Consider the following 25,599-nt stretch of genomic DNA (forward strand, 5'->3'; position numbering starts at 1 on the left):
TTTTTTTTTTAAAGATTTTTATTTATTTATGCGACAGAGAGACAGCCAGCGAGAGAGGAAACACAGCAAGGGAGTGGGAGAGGAAGAAGCAGGCTCCCAGCCGAGGAGCCTGATGTGGGACTCGATCCCGGAACACCGGGATCACGCCCTGAGCCGAAGGCAGACGCTTAACGACTGCGCCACCCAGGCGCCCCTGTATACAAGCTCATTGATGTTCTCCATTTCTTTTATGGAAGTTGGTCTCTTTAGACTTCATGTAACTACTGTAATCAGTTTGGTAAATAATATTTTCTTCCTAGGAAATGACCTATTTCATCTAGGTGTTCAGATTTTATTACATAGTCTTGTGTGAAATAGCCTCATGTGATTTAATTTTTTCTTTCTTTTAACAGTTATTTCCCTATTATTATTTCTTATTTTGTATGCTTGTGTTTTTCTTCAAGTTAGGTAGTGGATTCTCTATTTTGTTTAATTTTTTTCAAGCAGACAGCTTTTTAATTTACATATTACTTTTAATATTTTTCTGTTTTCTAACTGAATAAATTCTGCTTTTAATATCTTCACTGAGAAGTCTACTCTATCCAATATTAATATTCTGCTTCCTGTTGATCACAGTTTGCATGATGTATCATTTTCCAACCTGTTACTTTCAATTTGCATATATGGGTACAAAACTACATAGATATAGCATATATATACACATATATAACTCATATACATATGTATGAGATCCTTTCATCATGTGGAGGATGTTCACCTATTCTTAATATTTTATGACCATTTTTATCATAAGTGGATGTTGAATTTTGTCAAATGCTTTTTCTGTATTGATTGATGTGATTATGTGAGATTTCTTCTTTAGTCTATTGATATAGTGAATTACATTGATTTTTGAAAATATTTAATCAGATTGCATCCCTGGGACATGCCTCACTTGTCCACAGTGTTTAATTATTTTACATATTTGTTATTATTTTGTTAAAGATTTTTATATCCATTTTCATGAGGAATATTAGTCTTTAGTTTTCTGTTTTTCCTCCTGTCTCTGCTTGGTTTTGGTATTAGGATACTTGCAGCTTCATAAAATGCGTTAAGAAATGTTTCCTATTTCCTTAATAGTTACAGAGGTATGCAAATTTTCTATTGAATATCGGATTGGTTGTGGCAGTTTTTATTTTTTGTGGAACTGGTCCATTTTGTGGAACTGGTTTAGTAAGGTGTCAAATTTATGAGACTAGTGCTGTTCTTAGTAGTTTCTTACTATCCTTTTGATATCTGCAAAGTGTGTAGTGATATCCTTCATGTCATTTCTGATATTGGTGATTTGACTCTTGTCTCTTTTTTGTCAGTCTTGCTAGAGGTTTGTCAATTTTATTGATCTTTTCATACAATAAGGTTTTTGTTTCATTGAACTTCTCTATTGTTTTTCTATTTCATTGATTTAGTTCTTAACTTTATTCTTGCCATTTTCCTAGTTGCTTTGTTTGTTTGCTTGCTTTGCTTTTGTGCATGTATGTGTTCCTGAGATGGGAACTTAGATTGATCTGAGACCTTTCCTTTTTTCTAGCATTTGTATTTCATGCTAGAAATTTCCCTCAGAACCATAGCTGTATCTCACAAATTTTGATAAGATGTACTTTCATTTTCATTTTGTTCTGTGTATTTTTTACTTCTTTTTAGACTTCCTCTTTCATGCATGGATTGCTTTGCTAAGAAATGTGTTGCTTAGTTTCTAAATGTTTGGAGATTTCCCTGTTACCTTTCTGTTATCGATTTCTAGTTTGTTTCCTTTGTGGTAGGAGAACACACTTGTTATGTGATTTCAATTCTTTTAAATTTGTTGATGTTTGTTTTATGGCTCAAGATTAAGATCAATCTTGATATATGTTCTGTGAGCCCTTGAAAATCACATATATTGTGCTGTTGCCATGTATGGTATTCTATAAACGTCAACTTGAAAATGTTGAAATGCTGATTGATGGTGTTGTTGAGTTGTTTTATACTCTTGTTGACCTGTGGCCTAGTTGTTCTATCGAGTATTGAGAGAGATTTTGAATTCTCCAACTGTAATTGTGGGTTTTTCTGTTTCTCTTTTCACTTTTATCAGTTGTTGCTTCACATAATTTTTGACTTTGTCGTTTGGTGCATACCCATTTAGGATTGCTATATTTTCTTGGTAAATTGACTATTTTATTATTATACAATGTCCCTCTGGGTCTCTGGTAATTTGCTTTGCTTTGATGTTGACTTTATCTGATATTAAAATATATTGCTTCTCCTGCAAAAACTTTGATTCCTTTGATTACTGTTTACGTGTTATATTATTTTTCATCCTTTTACTATCAATTTTTGTATATATATAAACAAATTTATATTAAAAACCTGTTACTTTCAGTTAATATATGAACTATATATTTATAAATGTAAATATATATATATTTATATATATATATATACACACACACAGAGTATATATATATAGCACTTGCATACTGTACAGTACTTGGATAACTTTTTTATTATTTAATCCACTCTACCACTCTCAATCTTTTAATTGGCATATTTAGATAAATTACATTTAGTATAATTATTGGCATGTTAGAGCTTAAGTCTGACATTTTACTTTTATTTTTCTAATTTTTTGTTTCTTCTTTTTATTCCTGATTTCAATTACTTGAATATTTTTTAGAATTTATTTATTTGGACTGTTTTTCAATGTAGCTCTCTGCATAGCTTTTCTTAGTGGTAGTAGTAGGTGTAATGTTATGTATATATGTTATCACAGTCTATTGGTATTTTCATTTTTACTTGTTCCAGTAAAGAGAATCCTCCTTTACATCACTTTATCTTCCCCAATTTAAAATATTTATATATATTCAGAATCATATTAGACAATGCTATAATTTTACTTTTAGCTGTCATACATAATTTAGAAAACATGAGTAGGAAAGATTATTGTATCTACCCATATTTTTGTTTATCATGTTCTTTCTTCATTCTTGATGTTTCAAGATTCCTTCTTCTATCATTTTCTTTCTTAGAGAACTTCTGTTAGACATTCATTTAGAGTAGGTCTACTGTTGACAAGTTCCCTTAGTTTCCCTTCATCTAAGAATGCCTTTAATTCCCTTCCATCACTGAAGGACATTTTCCCAGATATCAGACATTGGACTGAAAATTCTTTCCTTTTAGCACTTGAGAAATGTGTCCCTCTTCCTTCTGGTCCTTATCATTTTTGATGAGGAATCCACCGTTATCAGAATTGTTTTTCCTTATAGGTATTATATGATTTCTCTCTCACTACTTTCAAGATTTTCCCTCTGCCTTTTTATAAGTTTGACTGTTAAATATCTTCATGTGGATTTGGAGAGGGGTTGGGGTTCTTGCTTGAACTTCATTCAGCTTCTTGAATCTATAGGTTTAAGTCTCTTACCAAATGTGGGATGTTTTCAGCCATTATATCTCCTATTGGCTTTTTAATTTTTTTTATTTTAATGTTTTTTTAATTATATTATGTTAGTCACCATACAGTACATCCCCGGTTTCCGATGTAAAGTTTGATGATTCATTAGTTGAGTATAACACCCAGTGCACCATGCAAGATGTGCCCTCCTTACTACCCATCAACAGTCTATGCCATTCCTCCACCCCCCTCCCCTCTGAGGCCCTCAGTTTGTTTCTCATTGTCCATGGTCTCTCATGCTTCATTCCCCCTTCTGATTAACCCCTTTCTTCCCCTACCAATCTTCCTAGTTCTTATGTTCTATAGATGAGAGAAATCATATGATAATTGTCTTTCTCTGCTTGACTTATTTCGCTTAGCATTATCTCCTTCAGCTGCCTTCTTTTTCATATCTCTTTCCAGGACCGATAACTTGGATAGTAGATATTTTATTTTAGCCATGTGTTCCTGAGGCTCTGTTTATTTTGTATTTTTAGCCTATTTTCTCTCTGCTCAGATTAGGTAACTTTTATTGTTCTATTTTCCAGATCAGTGATTCTTTTCCCCCAGTTTTCTTTTTCCTTCTGCTATTACCACTCATCAAGGCTTTCTTTTTTATTTCTGTTATTGTATTGCCAATTCTACAATTTCCACTGGGTCCTTATTATACCTTCTAATTCTTTGCTGAGACTTTCCCAAAATTTTCTATTTTTTTTCCCATTTGTTTTGAGATACTCATAGTTGCTTTTTGAAGCATTTTTACTGTAGCTGCTTTAAAATCTTGGTAAGACCATTTTAACTGTTCTGTCATCTTGGTGTTGACTTCTATCAATTGCTGCCTTTCATTTAGTTTGACATCTTCCTGGTTTTTCCTATGATAAATGAATTTTGTCTGCAACCTGGACCTTGTGGTTATTATAGTTTAAGACTCAGGATCTTATTTCACCTTCCTTTTTCAGCTGTTTCCTTCTGACATTATTTTTGCATGAGAGAGGAAGGCACTGCCTCATTGGTGCCAGGCCAGAGTGTACACCCAGGTTCCCCTTGGGCTCTTTTGACCCTTGAGGGGTGGGGATTATTATTACTGCAGGACCAGGGCAGCAGCCTTCATACCTTCCAGGTGGAAGGGATTGGAATGTCTTCTTACTGCTCCCACCACTGCAGTTGTGGGAGGGAGGCTGGCCTCATTACTACTGCACAGTGATGAAATATTTAACTCCCCACTAGCTTTCTTTGGACAACACTCCAGCAGGTAGAAGGAGATGTGTATGTTACAGCCTGGTGATAGTGAAAGTCTAGACTCTCTACCTGGCCTTGGCTGGCATGGTTGGAGGTGAGGCCACACTGTTTCCTGTGGTGTTTGGCTGGAGGAGAGAGGTTATTGTCTGAAGTTGTTTTGTCTTGCCTGTCCGTCTCTTTCCTAGTCTTTGGCTAGAGAAATCAGGCTTTTGTTGAGACTTTTCTTGTCTTTATCTGCTGGTGTTTCTGAGTTGCCAGCTTTTTCAGCTCCAGATCTGGGACATATAAGGCAAAAAGGAAACCAAAGGAACTAACCACTATGCATTCTCTGAGTCCTGATGTCTATAACCAGTCTTCCTTCTTTTTTAAACTTTTAGAGTCTTATGTTTGTTTTATATGTAATTTTTAGGGTTTTTACTCATATTTAGTGGGAAGAGTAAGGAGAAGTATGTCCAATCCATGTTCCTGGAAGCAGAACCATTCTGGCTATTATTAAGAAGGAGGGAAACTACCATTCTCAATGACCGCACTACCCTTGTTCACTACTCTCCATGTTCACGGGAGATGTAAATATCCTGACGCTGTGGCCATAGTCCATCCAGAAGCCTATGCAGCTTTTTATATCTGCCTCTGAGTTTTGCTTCTTTCACCCTTAAGAACCATCAGGAACAACATTCTCAAACAAGAGGAGGCCTGGGCAGCTTTCCCATGCTTTTGTCCAGGTTAAAGAAATACACATGTACTGTCCTTGATTCATATCTTTTCTCTTGTTTTTCTATGGAGGCATGGGGGGTGGAGAGAGAGACATAAATAAGGGACCAGGGGCCCCTGGCTGGCTCAGTTGTTAAGTGTCTGCCTTTGGCTCAGGGCGTGATCCCGGAGTCCTGGGATCGGGCCCCACATTCGGCTCCCTGCTCTGCTGGGAGCCTGCTTCTTTCTCTCCCACTCCCCCTGCTTGTGTTCCTTCTTTCCCTGGGTGTCTCTCTCTCTCTCTGTCAAATAAATAAATAAAATCTTAAAAAATGAAATAAAGAACCAGACTTGGGTGAGAAGCCATGAAGGTAGGTTGAGAAAAGAACGTAATCCTCCTCATAATTTTTTTGTACTTCATATTCTTGAGGGAAGTCCCTGAGGAAAAAATTAGATGTTCTCAGCAATCAGTGAATGGCTGACATTACACAGCCCTTTAATCTGCAATCCCATGCCCACTTGGCATCTCTATGTGGCCATCAAGAAAAGCAAACAAGAGCAGCCTTTTTTTTTTTTTTAATAATAGCCAGCTGAATGTCTCTCCCATATTCCCAGAGGACACCAATGACTGTGCTTAATATGTTAGGAGCAGTAGTTGATGACTTAAAGATCCCAGAGCTGGAACAATGATGCACAGGAAGACAGATAAGAAATATGCAGAGAACCTGGACTTTACTGTCAAAAACACGCACTTGATCATTCCCTAATGTGTGCCTTGAGCATGGGATGTAGCTTTGGCAAGTCTCAGTTTGTCACCAATAAAATGGTTTGGTGGTACTACCTCATGAGGTTGACAAGGAGAACTACACATGGATGTGAAGTCCTGGGGAAGTAGCAGCTCTTATGGAGGAACAGGACTTAAAGGACAGGAGGACCAGTGTTTCACTCTTGGGAAGACCTTTTTCAGGTCCTTGAGCCCAGACCAAATCCTCCTGTTCTTTTTACACTGTCTCTGTTTTGACTTATTTCTGAATACCTAGTGCTGGCCCTGAGACTTGCTTTTTCTCCTAGGCACATCCTCTGAGTCTCCACGTCTTTTACTGCCAGATCTTTCCCCTAAATTTTCCTGCATTGTATCCCCCATTGAGCCTACTGTGACCTGAGTCCTGGTCCCAGGATATTCTTTTTTTTTTTTAATTTAATTTTATTATATTATGTTAATCACCATACAGTACATCCCCAGATTCCGATGTAAAGTTTGATGCTTCATTAGTTGCGTATACCACCCAGTGCACCATGCAATACATGCCCTCCTTACTACCCATCACCAGTATATCCCAGGATATTCTGGCTGAGAAGATCTTTCATCCTGGAGCTGGCCAATGGCAGCCAGCTGGCTTTCTTAACACCAACCTTCTTGACACCAACCTGCTCCCTGCTCATGACACCACCTGGTTCAGGCCTGCACCTCACCTTTAAACCATATAATCAGGCACAGGGGTTTGGTCAGCACCTAAGAACAAAGGGGGAGATCAAACTGTGTTAAACATGTTGTCTTCACAGTTAATTCATATCAGGGCATTCACTGTCCTAACACAGAGGAATATCAATGTGATAGTTTGATCTCAACCAAGAACTTTTCAATATTTGCAATGTTTTGAAGCTTTCATTGCCAAATACACTGAAACTGTTGTGCTGAAGCTACCATAGCCATATTTCCTCACACTGATGCATCATGAATCACATAAGAAATTGCCTCATGGCATGTGGGTAAAACAATATCATGAGTTAAGAACTGAAATGGAAATCTTGGGATTATTCATGCAAGTATTTCAGGAGGAAGCCTATATATAAGAATCTTTGCTGTGTATCCATGCTGAATTTTCATTTCCAGTGTTCCACATATCTAAGCCTGACCTATTTTTGTGCCATTTCCTCTGAGATCCGTTTTTATGTCACCACTTCTACTCTCCTTTGACCACTCCTGAAGCCCACCCTGAACCACTGATCTAGTATTCTCAGTAGTTACAAAACCATCATATATGCCGCCTTCATCCTCCTAAGAAACATGGTTATCCTCACCACCAATTACTGCATCTTCCACCCTTTGCAGTGTGAAGACCCAAGGCAGAGGGGAGGAGAAAGGAAGGGTGTAGGCCCAGAGTGGTTGTGTCAGTTTGATGCTGCATAGGACACCTCAAATATAAGCTACACTTCAGAGTTGTTGCCACCCCAATTCAAGGTGCTGGGCTTTCCCATTCCCACCCTTGTCCGTCATTGTTCAGGTCCTCCCAAGGTTGGGGGATGTGAGTTCCCAGGCACATCCAATGTCTGCAGACTCTAACAGCCTGAAGGCTTTTTTTGGAGGAGAATCACAGGCACTGGCTTTGTAAGTGAAAGCATGCTGAAAGGTGGGGTACAAAAGTGGTAAAAAATATCTGAGGGTCAAAGTGAAGAGCTGTCACTATCTGCTGCAGAACATCCACCTTCCAGTACTGTGTCCCCTTGTTCCATCTGTCAGTTTAGGCTCCCCCTAGTCCCAGGGAGGGCCAAGGCAATTGTAGTTATCTGATGGTCAATGTTGGGGGAGTTGGGAGGTGGGGAAGAGTGGGGACATGCACAGACATCCCACTCTGGGAGTAGGGCAGTTCTATTTCCGCCGCCAGACTGGCACTTTGCACATTGTACTACAGTCTTCCCACATTGTACGACAGTCTTTCCACAAGCCTGAAGTGCCCTCTGTTTCCTCCAGGATCCCTCCTCTTGGAGCCTTTTATTTCAGGGCTACTGTCCTTCACCAGTAAGTTAAGGCTCATCCGAGCTTCTGGGTCCACACTGGCCCTGAAGTGCACCAAGGAAGATACATCCGAACCTTTAACATCAAGAAACCTTGCTCTTAATTTTGCCCTTGCTCTGATTTCTAGACCCAGCCCTGGAAAAATTGAATTTTGTCCATCTGCACCTTGACCATGTCCCTCTCAACTTGGTCTCCACATCCAGTTATCAGATTTCCACCAAGTACATGACTTCCCTTCTAAATCTTGTTGCTTTGTCTCCAAAACCAACAGGAACTAGATTCCTGCCCTCAGACTGGAGCCCAACCTGTTCTCCCCTACTCTCTGCTTCAGCCCCAAGGACCTGTCCACTCTGGTCCCTGGAATCCCTGCTCTCAGCCATCCCACAATAGTGGAGCCTGGTACGTAAGAGTGAGGGAACATGTGGAATAAGACACCCATCTTATGCCACTTACTAACATGAGAAGTGNGCCCTGGAAAAATTGAATTTTGTCCATCTGCACCTTGACCATGTCCCTCTCAACTTGGTCTCCACATCCAGTTATCAGATTTCCACCAAGTACATGACTTCCCTTCTAAATCTTGTTGCTTTGTCTCCAAAACCAACAGGAACTAGATTCCTGCCCTCAGACTGGAGCCCAACCTGTTCTCCCCTACTCTCTGCTTCAGCCCCAAGGACCTGTCCACTCTGGTCCCTGGAATCCCTGCTCTCAGCCATCCCACAATAGTGGAGCCTGGTAAGGAAGAGTGAGGGAACATGTGGAATAAGACACTCATCTTATGCCACTTACTAACATGAGAAGTGTTTTTTTTATTTTTAAAATTTTCTTATTTATCTTACAGTTGTTTGTAAATTGTATTGATGTTTTAGGGAACTCAATCTGTTCTCAGTTTCACAGTTGGACAGAACAAGGAGATGCTCAGCTCATGAATGAACAATGTCCAGGGAAGAACTGTTTAAAAAATGGCTTTGGGCTGGGAGTAGCTTAGAAGTCTGTTCTGCTTACTTAGGTTGTCATGACTTTGTTTCCTTAAGCAGGTTAACACTTATGCCTGGTTAAGTGTTTATAACTGACTAGAGAATGTAAAAGTAGAGAGCAAACAGAAGAGAGTTCTGATTTAACAAGTTCCTCAGCTTTGGAGTGGTGTCTGAGATGAGGAAGGACACTGGTCAACTAGAATCTGTTGTCCTCTTGCCTGGAGACAAGGGAGGCAGACAAGGCTTCGGCATGAACCTGCTGGGTAACCTTGTTCTCCTCTGAATCACAGTGGGACCAAACGGCTTTCCTTTTACCAACACCGTGTAAGCAAAGGGGGAAGTCAGGCAGGAAAGGAGGGGGAGTTTGCCTTGTGCTTCCAGTAAAATGTCCTGTTTCCAAAATTCCAAAAAAAAACCATTGGAAACTCACATTAGTTTAGTGGCTTGGAATACATTGTAGAAAATGAAGTGTGGAGGTGTTAGCAGCACCTTTCCCAGAAAAATCAAGCAGATTCACAGCTCTGGGCAGCACTTGGTGGCAGTTTTTATAAAGAAGTTTATCTGAACTTCACAGTCTAGGGGAACAGTCTCCAGAGGACTGTCCTCATGTCACACAACATTCCAAAGTTCAGGGTTTCCAGGACCACCATTATTTTATACCAGCTGTTTCCAAATTTGGGAATCCCCAAAGACTCCTACAGATTTGATAATTCACTAGAATGACTCACAGAATTCAGGGAAGCATGACACCTACTTTACAGTTTTATTTTAGTATAAAGATACAGATTAGAATCAGCCAAAGGCACAGACATGGAGGGAGAAGTCGGGAGGGCTTGAAACACAAAGTTTCTGTCATCCGCAGGGACTCATTACCCTCTCAGAATCAATGTGTAGGAATACACACAGAGTGCTGCTAACTAGTGATGCTCAACTAAGCTTTGGCATCCAGGTTTTTTACTGGGGTTTTATTATGTAGGTATGATTGGTCGAGTCATTGGCCACATGGTTGAACTCAGTTTCCAAGAGTTCAGGCTAAAATCACCTGGCTCAGAACCCTCTAATTACATGGTCAGTTTTTCTGGCCTAACCAGCTCCAATCTAAGTCATTTAATTAGCTTAAATTATCTGGTGTGGGTCCAAGGGCCCACCATGAGTAACAAAGACTTCTATCGCCCAGGAAAATCCAAGGGCTTAGAGGTTAGCTCCCAGAAGCAGGGGCAAAGACTAGACCCCTCTTTTGGTAAGATTAATTCTTCATTCACAGTCATAGGGAGATAGGCTTGTGAAGATCCTGAACTCCAACCACCTTTGTTTTGCAGTTGAATCATGTGGGAAATGTAGGTGCTGATACTTCTCCCTTTCTGTAAAGGTATCCTGAAGGTATTCTGTGGGCCAAAGACACAGTGGCTCAGAAAAACTTAAGATAAAAATGAGTAAACTATCCCTTGCTCATTTACATTTGAATGTGTACTTCTAAGCCAGATTATGTCCTAACCCTGACCAATTAAAAAAAGTGCATTTTCTTAGAGATTTGGTTTTCATTTACAATGCATTTATTGCCAGTACATCTTTAATAATAGTGTTGTCCAGTTACATATTCCGTGGATATTTCCAAGGCATTTTCCCATTTTTTTTTAAAGATTTTATTTATTCATTTGAGACAGAGAGATACAGAGAAAAAGAGAGAGAATATGAGCAGGGGGAGAGGCAGAGGGAGAGGGAGAAGCAGAATCCCCACTGAGCAGGGAGCCTGATGCAGGGCTTGATCCCAGACCTGGAGATCATGACATGAGCCCAAGGCAGACACTTAACCATCTGAGCCACCCAGGCACCCTTCCCATTGTTTAATTGTATTTCATAACCCCTGTAAACAGAGAGAAGCAGAAGCTGTGAACAAAGATTGGGAAACTCTGTAGACCATTGAATGTGTATTGACCGAGTGTATTCATATTCACATGAGAGATGGAGCTGTCTCTATCAGACTTCCTGGGGATGGACTGCAGAAGCTACTTGACTGGTATCAGAGACATTTTCCTTTTGGAGAAGCATTAAATTATACTGAGCTATGTAAAAATTCCTTAAAACTTGGTATCATATTGTAACATTTTTTGGATTATTTCCTTCATGATGCTTTGTTCATAGAATGATTCAAGTACTTTTTGCCTCATCAGTGATGGTCATTAGGCAAATAATTTTAGATGGCAAGGAGCTATATTTTGGGAAGGAATGGATGGTTGTGAATGATAGTTTGTTGGAGAGAGAAAGAGAGATGGGTAGAAATTTAAGTTGATTCTCAAAAGGTATAAACTTTGAAATTATTTGTTTTTCAACTCTACCCAGGCCAAAACTGAACTAAAGGGGACTATGGTTATATGACTTAAGGGTTTTACAAATAAGAAATGTATGATATCCAAAAGTATTCTTTTTTTTAAATTTTATTTATTTATTTGCAAGAGAGACGGCAGGGGTAGGAGCAGAGGAAGAGAGAGAAGCAGACTCCCCATTGAGCTCAGAGCTGGATGCAGAGCTAGATCCCAAGACCCTGCTGTCATGACCTGAGCCAAAGTTAGACACTTAGCTGACTGAGCCACCCAGGTGCCCCCAGGAATATTCTTGTTCACATATATACCAGCCTGGAAAAGTACAGTTAATTTATTGCAGTCATCCTTAAGATGCCTTGGAAATCCACCTTTTTAATTATTAGTTTTTCTGTCTGTTTTTGCCAGGGGACATCTGGATGCAAGTGAAGAAAGAACAAGATGTTAGCCATAGTTGTAAGAAATAGTATCTGTGGTGTGACACAAGTAATTTAAATAAAAGAGAAGACATGAATTTTTAGGTGCTTTCAACCTTCCCCTTCCCTTGACAGCTTTCCTAAGAGACAGTGATTCTAGCTTGCTGGGTCAATTGCCCCCTTTTTGTGAATAATCTGAATGAAGGGCTAAGGGAAGGTAAAGCAAAGCCATCAAAAATTCTGTGGTGGTTACATGATGGTGAAATGGGTAGAGAGGAAAGGCTTGAGCCCTGGGGACAGGCCAGGTGTGAAAAAGTGATTGAAGGAATAGAGCTGAAGGAATGGGGGGGAGGGATTTTTAGAGAATGGCTAGTGGGAATGTGAAAGAGATTGAGATAGGGGCATTATTTGGAGGACCTCTAAGTTCCATGAATTAAGAATGTTCTTCTCCACTTTGATTATTTTGCAAGAGTTTGAATAAATGTTTGAGTTGTAAACTGTGTTTTCTTGTATTGTTGCCATTTCTTTGGATGGACACCTGGAGACATGACTACTGAGTGTCCAGGTCTATCAAGGTTACAGTAGGAGCAGGTCGGGGTCCTGAGTAATAAGGCCTCCCTCTGTGGCCGCATCTCTTGTAATTTGAGTTACTTTTGCATACATGTGGATCTCCCCACATTTGGTTTATTTTAGGATAATCCATAACAAACCCAGGGAACTATGGGGTCAGACATGTTCCTCCCACCTTAGAGAATATCCTTTTCTTACAAATACCTAGAATACTTGGGGTATCTGTGTACACTCTTCTCCTTGGCTTCCCTTCTCTTTGGTCATGTTTTTGTAATGTCAGAGAAGTAATAGCTGAGGGTTCAAATTTGGGTTTTGACTTGTAGGAATAAACCCAGGGGGGCCCTATTGGCAAAAAGAATTCCTAGGATCTTATACAGACTAATCCAGAACTTGGGGCCTAGGTGGTACAGCTGGTACCTGGGTCCCTGATTCCTGAGCAGAGACAGTGCCCTCATGAGGGCTCACAGACTGAATGGCGGAATCAGGGCTCTCATAGCAAGAACGCTCTAAGTACACCTTAAGCCACCAACCTGGGAATCAACAACCTAGATAGCCCATGTTGAGTGTAGAGAAGCACTTTCTGAATATCAAGGTGGGAAAATGTGACCCCATGGCAAGCTGCGCAAGGTCTGAATCTTCCTATTAGAGCATCTTCACGGACAGCGGTCTGAGGAGGGGCACAGTCCTTCTTGTCTGGAGGCAGTAAGATAAGGAAGAGGTACTCTTGAGATTCCTCTTGGCCTCAGGATTCTATGATCCACCCCCTTCCCTCTTCTACTCCAAGGAGCTCATCCCTCTTCGGAAACCAAGACCTTAGGCTACAAAATGTGACATGGAAAGGTCTTCCTTTTAAGATGTATATTTCCCAGTCCTGCTTTGGATTAGTTTGAGGAATTCTGGCCTTTGTACAGTCACTATCAATACACATGGCTCCATTTTAATAATTGGTTCTACTCTAATTTTCTATAAGCTTGACTCTAAACATAATTAGAAGTTTTCTTCATATTAAAACTAATGCAAAATCATATTGAAAGAAGACCTGCACATTAGACTCTTTTCCAGCAGAGTTGGAATAACCGAAAGGCAATATGTAAATAAAGTTTAATGCTGGACAAAATTCTCAGAAGCTGTGGTTTTAGAACATAGGAGTTTCTCTGAGGCACTGTTTGACAGAGTCAATAGGTTTCACTTTTGCAGTGCAATCTCTGAGCAAATAAAATCTTCAGGGTAATTGGTGTGCATGGTGTATCTGAAAAGATGTGTCAATTTCTTAAGTGGTGTTTGCTCTGGGGAATTGAAGATTGCAAAGGGAAAAGCTTCAGATCTATTCCCTGATCTCAAATGGGTGCAGGGTACTCAGGCATCAGATGCAGCAAGAAGCTCTACATATATTGGATGAATATAGAACTGAAACTAGGAAACCATGCCTTAAAAGTGTTTGGGGTTTATTTAGATAGCACTTACTGAAATTAATTACTTATTAAAATCAAAATACTAAATTAAAATACTTTTGGAAAATATGATAGATAATGGTTCCCCACAATAGGCTAGTATGAGAATTGTTGACTGGCCTCAAGTCTGTAGTTTGATTGTGGTGTGTCTGTTGCCCTTTAAAAGAACAAACAAAAGACAATAGATTTAATTGCCTCAAATAAATTTGAATTCCTAAAGATCAAAGTGGGCTTCATATTATCTAATTGCTGTGTGAACGAATGGGAAGATAACTCAAAATATTATCCTCACCTACCACAACTGTTTAGTCAATATGTTTTGTGACATGACAACAGACCTTATTTTGCAGTTTTTATTACATCTTACCAGAAGCCTTAAATGTTAGAAGATAAAGAGGTCTCAGGTATTTTTAAAACATGTATCCCCATGAGAATTTACGTTACATTCTGATTTCCTGGTGACCCCTGGTAATAGAGGTACGGCTTTGCATAGAGCATACTCTTGATTGTAGAGAGGATGAAAGAATCCTAAAGATGGTGGGAAAAATACTCCCTCTAGGAAGAAAGACACAAGAATAGGTTCTAAGGATGCAAAAGGATCAATTCTGGAGTCCTGGTAACGAGAAGAATGTGGCCTAGAAAAGAGAGAGGGACCCAGGGGAGGAATTATTTTTGTGGCATCTGTTTAGTTCAAAGGACTTCCCTCCCTGAATGGAGACTCCTCCTTGGAAGATGCACTGGCATCTTCTCTTTCTACTGACAGAGTATCCTGCCCCAAATCAGCTTATAACAAAATGGTGTGGGAGAGGAATACTTTGGGAATGTATATACCTATGGAGGAAATAAATCTAAAGGTTGATAAGGAAAACATTCAGAGGGAAAAACAGGAAGGGCATAGTGGGGAAAGCACAGATTTCAGATCCAGGCAGACCTGGCTCCATGTGGCTCTCAGAGAAGATGAAAAAGATCACTGGTTGGTGACTGTAGGCAAGACTTACCTCCCCAAATCTCAGGTTCCCTGTCTGAAAAATGTATAAACATTTTCATTTGTGTAAAAGGAAAAACATACTCACATACTTGTATAGATTATTTCTCAAAAGATAAGTGATCAAAGCAAAATGAAATAAAACAAAAAACAAATCTGCTAGGAATTACTGCCTCTGGGAAGGAAACTGGATATCACATTCCCATGGTGGAGACTATTTCGGTTTTGACTGGGAGGAACAAACCCAGGAGGGCCTTATTGGATACACTGGATATCCAATTTCACTGGACTCACACTGACTTGATTTGCTATTTGAAAAAAATCTTGCACTTGCATATATTTTTTCGAGGGTAGGAGACACCATGCATATATTTTTAGATTAAAATAAAACTTTTTTAAGAGCACATGTAAACTGTGTATAAGATCATAACCTCATGTTTAAAGGCATTTTAGTTCACATGGGCATAGAGTCTTAATTTTGAATTTGGGCAAGGAGATCATCACTAATTCTATTAAAAGGGAGAAGACCAGTGTGGCCCCCAGGTCACTAGGCCCTTGGCTTGGGTTGTTAAAGCTATTTACAGAGCACAGGATTGCTTCTTGCCTACTACCACATCTGTCTGCTCCAGTGGCGGGGAGTTTCGGAAAAGCTATAGAGTCAGGTGAGAAGGGTGGAGAGTCACAGCTGAAGGCTTGGACAGGTGAGCTCATGGGGGGTGTGTGGGCTGCACACATGAAGGCAGATGTGCCCTATTGGGCTTTGAGACCTGAGATAAGAAGCAGGAAAATGTCAGAACCCTGGACAGAAAAATATCGTTCCACATTTAATAGGAAAACAAACAAACAAACAAACAAAAACAAAACACGCTTTAAGACAAAATCCTAGGCAAGATAGAGAGGAAAGATAAGTGGACATAGAAGCAGATGAAGAAAAATAATAATAAAACCACTGGCTTGAAGTCAGGTCTGCACGGTCCTTCAGATTAGTCTCAGACACAGCTACCCCTCCTCTCCAGGAGGGCACCCTCCCATCATGGCCTGCTTAGGTGCGTTCTTACCCCAGAGGGCTCTGACTGAATTTTGAGAGCTGTTAAGGAACACGCCATTACAGTATGTTGAGAGATTAAAAGCAATTAGTGTTCACAAGCTCCTTGTAATTCCAAAAGCTCTGACAAGATAGGCATTTAAATTGCTCTATAGTTATCTCATAGAATTAAAAATTACAGACTTAAAGTGCACATGATTACCCAACTCTGTAGGAGAGAACTGCTGTGATCCGAGAGGCCACACTGCTAGCAATATATACAAAAATCAGCATAATATGACTGGCTTCTTCTGAAGTGATCATTATAATTAACAACAGTATTTTATCACTGGTTCCCTCAAATTCATAAATATTTCAGGATTAACTCTGCTAATTGGGATAAAAAATTCTTCACGGAAGTCATAACACACCATAAAGCGGTGTTTTATGTACCAGTTTCGGTCTCAGAATTAGGAACAGGAGAGGAAGTGTCTGGGCTGGATTCCTGGAGTCGGTGACATTAACAACAGTGCACAACTTCTTGTGTGTGACTTTACGTGTGGTTTTAGCCCTGCTCTGTGGGTTGTATGAGACAGCAATAAAACAGCCGAGAAAGAAAGTGAACTTGTGATCTACAGCCCTGGGTGATTCCCACTCTGGGCTGTCTTGCAGCTAGATTTCATGAAGGAACCCGCTACAGGTAATGGACTCATTTGCCTTCCATGCGTCAAGGCTGCTACTGTTTATGTACCTTCTTTGGCATAATTGAAACGATATTCACTTGAACTGAGAAAGGATGCCTGGCAGCTTAATGCACACAGGCCCACAGGCAGTTCAGAAAACTCATGATCCACACTGTGGACTCACTTTTGGCCTCAGTGGATGGAAGTTTTTCTGTGTTCAACAGTGTAGGACCGAGATGGACGTGTATCTTCTGACTGCTGTATTATTAATATTATCTATATGTTTAGTTGCTTTGTCCACGGGATTTATCACTTCTGTGAACATTTGTTAAAATCAATTGGTGGTAGTATGTTCCTGAACTCTAATGACTGTAGTGCCACAGGTTCAGTGGTACCCAGTTGATAATGGACTTCTGTCATTCCCTGGCATGTTGACAGGCATCCTACTTGCTCAAAGAGTAATATGAGACCCGGTATTTAAAAAATGTTGTCTGGTATATTTTCCCAGCATTATTTTAAACTTTTCTTCCTCATTTTTAAGTGTTATCTCAAATGGGTAACACGTCATTGGGTTTTGCTTTTTCCTATCCAATATGAGATTTTTCAATCTTTACATTAGTATAATTACAGTTGCAAGTATATTACAACTTTTGTCTTACTAAAGAAGACTTTGGTCTTCTCCCTTGTTCTGCATATACCATAATATGTAGGGTTTTTCCTTGCCACTTACCACTCCTTGTGCTTCTCCCTTAAAATTACATATTTTTGCTTATATTGTTCTTATGTGTATCCTCTTAATGTAAGTTTGATATTTACGTTTATTTATCTGAATAACTTTGGACTTCCATACTTTGAAATATGACAGACATACAGAAAACCTCACCAAATTTCCACGTGCAGTTTAAGGACTAGTTGTAAAGTTACTATCTGTTTAAGTAGTATCAGGTCAATAAGTGAAATGCTCCATGGCCTATGCATTCCACCCAATAACATTTCCTAAACCCAAAAGTTAAGCATAAAGTATAAAGTCGGCATTTCTTTCATTTTCTTAATATGTGGGGGAAAACTGACCAATATAGTTTTGTTTTTCCTGTTTTGAAACTTTTGAATGAAATCATATGAAAGAGATTATTGTTTTATTTTATTTATACAATATAATGTTTGTGATTTTACCCATGCTTTGGCACCAATATCAAGTTCATCATTTCATTTTATATAGTATTTCTTGGAATTAATTTTTAGAGTAAAATGGACTTGTAGATTAAAAAGAAAGAAGGTACGGTACATTTCTTGATTGAATACAGATGATTTTCTGGCCACATCTCAGGGTTTGAGAGTCCATGAAACAGAAACATACACTGATAAAAACCAAAACTGATTTACATGCAATAAGATTCCTTACAAAGTAAAAGCTGCCTGTTGATAAGCAGATGGATGACTAAAATGGCTCTTTTGTTATGGTTTTCCCTTTTGTAAGTCTTTTAAATTATACTTAGTAAACTTCCCTGGTGTGCTTCTTCTCAGAGTTAGATCAACAATTTGAAGCAAATTAGTTGATTAGTCCATTCAGGCAGATGATGGTGTGTTTTCAGCTCTTTCTATGGGCTTGTGAACACAGATGACAGCAACTCCTCCATGCTGCGGAGCAGGCCCATTGAATGGTAGGTTCTGGCTCAGGTGGTTTCTCAGCAAGAAAGACCAGCCTGATAGACATTCCCTGGGCAAGGTTTTCCTACCAAATAATAGAAGCTCTGGCTTGGTTGTCAGATTCCTAATTCCTTGCCTTGCTTAAACATGTACGGGTTGTTTAATGTCCAAAGTGCACACTTGCCATAGTCCTGAAGGCCTCCCCATCCACACACACCTTTTGGAAATTTGTTGGGGACTTGGTGACAGGAGTCAGGGCTCATGGTTTGTGCATGGAGGCGCTGGTGACAGGCTAGTCCAGCATGGGCACCGAGAACCTCTCTCCCCCAGGCTTTCAGTCCAGGGCCTGTCTACTGTCTTCAGGGCTCCAAGGATACAAGGCCATGGGAAAGGAACCTTATCCTACACCTTCACTGACAAGGAAGTACATGAAACAACTGGCCTGGTCTTTCCAACCCAGGAGAGTTAGTTCTCTGATCCCATTTCTCATTGGACAGTAGGTGCCTTTTTGAAAAAAGTTCCCTCTGTGTCCAGATTAGTCATACACTCTAGCTGTTGAGGGCAACAGTGTTGGTACAGATGGGCTGCAGAAGCATGCCAGATCTGCACTAGTGTCTTATCAGCCTCGGAGGCCACTATAAAATACATCTTCTTAGACAAGCTCACCCCTCTCTCTGTGTCTCTGTGGGCAGGATGCTGCCAGGCCCCAGCTCTCATAATAAATGTGGATACCTTAAAATTGAATGTGGACCTGTTTTTCTGGAACCTCAGCAGAGGTCTCATTCACACATTCAGCTTCCTAAAGTGCTCCTTCGTGTTGTTTAGAAAAGGCAAAAATCTGGAAGAGAAAGAGGGAAGCGTAGATACTTTCTGTCTTCAGAACAGCAGCATCATGAGTGCTGGGCTCTTTAGGATTATGACAGGATGCCTATGACTGACTGGTGAGTCTGGATGGTTTCAGCAGGAAACAGGCACCCTAGGCAGGGATCACCTGGGCTCAAGGGGCTTCATCCCAGGCTGTTTCAGAGAATATGGAGGGTGAAGAGGGACAGTGAGGGGAGACTTCAGGCACCAGCACTGCAGGGCAACTCCTCATCACATAGGTTGGGTACAGTGGGCAGAAACCTTGTTTTGTGTTTTTAGGAAGCTTTAGGTAGCAGAAAATGCCAGTATTTCAGGAGAAGCAAGATACATTCCAGGAACTAAATGGAATTAGGAGCAGAGAGGACTCCTGACATGCATAAAGAATTGTTGAGTGGCCCTGAAAAACCACTTCCCTCTTCCTTACCTCCTTGTGTGTGTCTTGAAGCTGTAAACCCAGGACTGGCTGCATTGGAAATCTGCAAACATGCCTATTCCTGGGGCACATTCCCTCTCCTCATCCAAAGAGAGGGATTCTTGGAGTCAGTTTAGGACTGCTTCTGTCTGTTTGGCTCTGTGAGGTCCTGCCATCAGCTCTCTGGGGGAAGGGGAGGGCAACCATATCCCTTCTCCCAGCTCCTGACAACCACCATTCTACAGGATGTCTTTATGAGTTTTACTGTTCCAGGTATCTCACATAAGTGTTATCAAAATATCTGCCCTTTTGTGACTGGATTATTTCACTTAGCATAATATCTTCAAGGTTTATCTATGTTGAAGCATGTGTCAGAATTTCTTCTGTAAAGCTGAATAATATTCCATTATGTGTATAACCATATTTTGTTTATCCATTCATCTATCAATGGACATTTGGGTTGTTTCTACCTTCTAGCTATTGTGAATAATTCTGCTATAAACATGTTTGAGTCCCTGCTTTCAATTTGTGTGTGTGTGTGTGTATACCCAGAAGTGGAGTTGTTAAACGCTGTGGTAACTCAATGTTTTTTTTTTTTTTTTGGAAACTGCCATTCTGTCTTCCAAAGCAGATACACCATTTTACATTTCCACCAGTAGTGCCTCTAGAGTTGAATTTCTCCACATCCCGATGCCAATACTTGTAGTTTTATGCTTTCTGTTTGTTTTTGCTTTTATAATAGCCAACCTAATGGGTATGAAGTGGTATCTTGTATCATATTGTGGGTTTGATGTGAATTTGCCTAACACTTAAAGATGTTGACCACCTTTTCATGTGCTCTTTCACTATATGCATAACTTCTTTGCAGAAAAGTCTTTTCAAGTTCTCTGTTTTAAAACCCTGTTTGCTATAGAAAAAAATACGTAAATAGTAGGGAACCTCAACACTCCACTATCAGATATAGACTNTAGTAGGGGACCTCAACACCCCACTATCAGAAATAGACAGAACACCCTGGCAAAAACTAGACAAAGAAACAAGGGCTTTGAATGCCATACTCGACGAGTTGGACCTCATAGATATATATAGAACACTACACCCCAGAACCAAAGAATACTCATTCTATTCAAATGCCCATGGAACATTCTCAAGAATAGATCATGCTCTGGGACACAAAACAGGTCTCAGCCAATACCAAAAGATTGAAATTATCCCCTGCATATTCTCAGACCACAACGCTCTGAAATTGGAACTCAACCACAAGGAAAAACCTGGAAGAAACTCAAACACTTGGAGGCTAAGAACCATCCTGCTCAAGAATGACTCGATAAACCAGGAAATCAAAAAACAAATTAAACAATTTATGGAGACCAACGAGAATGAATACACAACGGTCCAAAACCTATGGGATACTGCAAAGGCAGTCCTAAGGGGGAAAATACATAGCCATCCAAGCCTCACTCAAAAGAATAGGAAAATCTAAAATGCAGTTTTTATATTCTCACCTAAGAAGCTGGAACAGCAACAGAGGGACAGGCCAAATCCATCTGACAAGGAAGGAGTTGACCAAGATTAGAGCAGAAATCAATGAATTAGAAACCAGAACCACAGTAGAGCAGATCAACAGGACTAGAAGCTGGTTCTTTGAGAGAATCCATAAAATTGGCAGACCACTGGCAAGACTTATCCAAAAGCAAAGAGAAAGGACCGAAATTAGTAAAATTATGAATGAAAAAGGAGAGGTCAAACCAACACCATTGAAATGGGAAGGATTATTAGAAATTTTTATCAACAGCTATATGTCAATAAACTAAGCAATCTGGAAGAGATGGATCNCTACACTTTCAATGCTATCCCGATCAAAATACCGAGGACATTTTTCAAAGAACTGGAACAAATAGTCCTTAAATTTGTATGGAACCAGAAAAGGCCCCGAATCTCCAAGGAACTGTTGAAAAGGAAAAACAAAGCTGGGGGCATCACAATGCCGGATTTCGAGCTGTACTACAAAGCTGTGATCACAAAGACAGCATGGTACTGGCACAAAAACAGACACATCGACCAATGGAACAGAATAGAGAACCCAGAAATGGACCCTCGGCTCTTTGGGCAACTAATCTTTGATAAAGCAGGAAAAAACATCCGGTGGAAAAAAGACAGTCTCTTCAATAAATGGTGCTGGGAAAATTGGACAGCTACATGCAAAAGAATGAAACTTGACCACTCTCTCACACCATACACAAAAATAAACTCCAAATGGATGAAAGACCTCAATGTGAGACAGGAATCCATCAAAATTCTAGAGGAGAACATAGGCAACAACTTCTATGACATCGGCCAGAGCAACCTTTTTCACGACACATCTCCAAAGGCAAGAGAAATAAAAGATAAAATGAACTTATGGGACTTTATCAGGATAAAGAGCTTCTGCACAGCCAAGGAAACAGTCAAAAAAACTAAGAGACAGCCCACGGAATGGGAGAATATATTTGCAAAGGACACCACAGATAAAGGACTGGTATCCAAGATCTACAAAGAACTTCTCAAACTCAATACACGAGAAACAAATAAACAAATCATAAAATGGGCAGAAGATATGAACAGACACTTTTCCAATGAAGACATACAAATGGCTAACAGACACATGAAAAAATGTTCAAAATCATTAGCCATCAGGGAAATTCAAATCAAAACCACACTGAGATACCACCTTACGCCAGTTAGAATGGCAAAGATAGACAAGGCAAGAAACAACAATTGTTGGAGAGGATGTGGAGAAAGGGGATCCCTCCTACATTGTTGGTGGGAATGCAAGTTGGTACAGCCACTCTGGAAAACAGTGTGGAGGTCCCTTAAAAAGTTAAAAATTGAACTACCCTATGACCCAGCCATTGCACTACTGGGTGTTTACCCCAAAGATACAGACGTAGTAAAGAGAAGGGCCATATGCACCCCAATGTTCATAGCTGCATTGTCCACAATAGCCAAATCATGGAAGGAGCCGAGATGCCCTTCAACAGATGACTGGATTAAGAAGCTGTGGTCCATATATACAATGGAATATTACTCAGCTATCAGAAAGAACGAATTCTCAACATTTGCTGCAACATGGACGGCACTGGAGGAGATAATGCTAAGTGAAATAAGTCAAGCAGAGAAAGACAATTATCATATGATTTCTCTCATCTATGGAACATAAGAACTAGGAAGATCGGTAGGGGAAGAAAGGGATAAAGAAAGGGGGGGTAATCAGAAGGGGGAATGAAGCATGAGAGACCATGGACTCTGAGAAACAAACTGAGGGCTTCAGAGGGGAGGGGGGTGGGGCTATGGGACAGACTGGTGATGGGTAGTAAGGAGGGCAGGTATTGCATGGTGCACTGGGTGTTATACACAACTAATGAATCGTTGAACTTTACATCGGAAACCGGGGATGTACTGTATGGTGACTAACATAATATAATAAAAAAACATTGAAATAAAAAAAAATAAGACATGGCACAAAGGCCAGCACACTTTCTTGGAGGTGATTTGAGACTCTTGCTGTAGGAACTGGATGATGTTTTCAGCATTTTTTTCCCAGTGGAACAGGATTGGGAGCAGAAACTCTTCTAAAGGACACCAGGAAGTTTCCAGTTCTGAGTCCAAAGTTCACTAAAGGAGGAGCATGGTGGGGGTTGGGGTGTGGAGGGAGGAGTGCTGGATCCAGGGCTCTGAGCATTTGATATTATTTTGCCCTAGTATCATATTCACAAAAGGTTTCAAACAGCAATGGATTTACACAGAGGGACAGTTTAGCTAAATACACAGTTTGACTTTTTCTTGAACTTGTTGAGTCTCAGAGAGAAATGCTTCTGCAGGTCCGGCATTAAGGCTGGGGCATGAAGACTACAGACCTACTGTTTTCTGTTTCCACCTTGAGCTCACACCTGACTCAGCTCTGTGCATCCTTCTGTTCCCATGTCAAAGAAGGTCTGGCTAAGACAGGCAAGCTAGAGATTCTGCCCCCTGGATGCTGAAGGGTCCTGCTAATGTGAGGGTGCTCCTAAGAGGCTCCCAGCCTGCCCAGCACAGCCCTAGCACTGCCCTGACTAGGAAGGATGTCAGTTCTGAAATGATTCCTATGCAGCTATGCCTGGTAGAAGCCAAACACCACCCACATTCTGGAACACAGGCTCTGAGCCAAAATGAGCACACATTTCTTGAGGACCAAAAGGCTTAATGGAGAGTTATTTTGTTCCAGTGGTTTGGGGAGGCAATGAAAATGCAAATACTCTCTTGATTAAAATTACTAATTTTAATAGACAATAAGACTGTACAATCCATTCTGAAAATCTGGTAAATACCACCAATGGACTTTGGTTAATGACAACCCAGTTTATCTTCTTCCTCTCGTATTATTCTTAAGACACAGCACCCTCTCTGTGGCTCTCTGAACCAGCTAAAGGTAGCAGAGCATTGGGATGGCCCTGTTGAGAGGCTGGACAAGCAGCTGGCCACAAAAGGCAGTGTACTGTATCCTTTATAGTTCATGGGTCAGATAAATCCCATAGGAGCAACTGGACCTCTACTTGAGTGATGAGAGTGGGAAGGAGTGGCCATGGAGAACTTAGATGGGTCCGCAGCAAGCCTCAATCAGGGCAGGCTCAATGAAGAGCCACCATGAGGATACTCCCTGGGGGTGACACAGCATCAACTTGGGAGACATAAAATACACTTCAGTGAGAACTTTAAAATCTTTAACTCAAACCAATGATGCGAAGCTACATGTTAGACCACCAGGACATCTGAAAAGGAACATTTTGTCCTCAGTTTCTCATCCTCTATGAGAAGATAGCCTATGGACGTATAAGAGTGCCAGGAGCCCCAAGGCATTCTGCAGCCACAGTCATGTTCCCCTTCCCAAGGGTCTGCTTGCCCTTGTTATTAATGAAAATATTAAGAGAAATTTGCCAGCTTCTGCAATTGCTCAAGAGGATCATCAAATTTGTGAAAATTACCTTTATTAAGAAGGCAGACAGTTCTTTTAAAAGGAAATCCTGGGATATATGAACCTGCTCTCTCCAGTCCCTAGGCCTGAGTCACCAGGGCTGCTGTCCCTGGGGCTGGCTGTTATCCTCCAGTGGTTCTGACATGGTGACCTGGCTCAGAGCACTGCTCACTTCTTTAGTGCCTGTTGCCCACCACATTCTCCTGTCTATAGCAGATTCACATCACAAAGAGCCCTCAAACCCAGTGACCATTTCCCTCCTTGTCCCTCATCCTGGACCACTCCTGACACTAGGGTGCTTCAGCCCCCACAGTGTCCAGCATCCCACAGGAATGAACTTCTTGGCCCCTCAGCAGGTGCTGGAGCTGGTCTACCTCATGGAACTGTGCTTTGTGACCTCCTATCATTTTGACCAGCCAGATGAGAACAAGGTGACATGGGCTCTTTGATGTACCCCTGCATTGCCTGTGCTTCTTTCCTTGCACTTTTGTTGTGTTTTTTGACAATTATTTTGGGCCACTGGAATGAAGAGGCTCCTATAACACAAGGTGAGACTTAAAACTGTGACCTCCCCGTGTGGGTAGTACTGTGCTGAACTTTGATAAACATAACATACCCCTTAGAGCAACAGGGTGGTATTGTCAGAGTCTTCCTCAGCTTTGTGGATGTTCTGTGACAAGGGGACCTTATATTTCCCTTAAAGCCTGGACTCCCCTAAGTGTGCTGCCCCCTTTCCTGCAGATATGCCCAGCTGGCAGGAATTCTAGAGTGAGTGCAGATCAGAATCTGATGAGATCCCCTGGGTAACATGCTCCTATGCTGCAGAATACACAGCCTGGAAATTGCTGGGAGTTCTCATTGGAGGTCACTCTTGATGATATAGCCTGTGAATAAGATGGGGTTAGTAAGGGCACCCCTAAAATATGAGCAGATCTGATTGATGAGCACATTTGTAATTAATATAAGCTCCATTCCGTCCTTAATAGAGAGGTCCTTCTCACTGAAGATGAGTTGCTAAGAAGCCCCTTTTCTGTAGCAGCTCTTCTTTACAAACAGGGACCTTGACAGCAGAGATCAGCCCTCAGGGAGGGTGT

This window comes from Ailuropoda melanoleuca, chromosome 6 (assembly GCF_002007445.2).
Source record: "Ailuropoda melanoleuca isolate Jingjing chromosome 6, ASM200744v2, whole genome shotgun sequence".
In the NCBI taxonomy this organism is placed as follows: domain Eukaryota; kingdom Metazoa; phylum Chordata; class Mammalia; order Carnivora; family Ursidae; genus Ailuropoda; species Ailuropoda melanoleuca.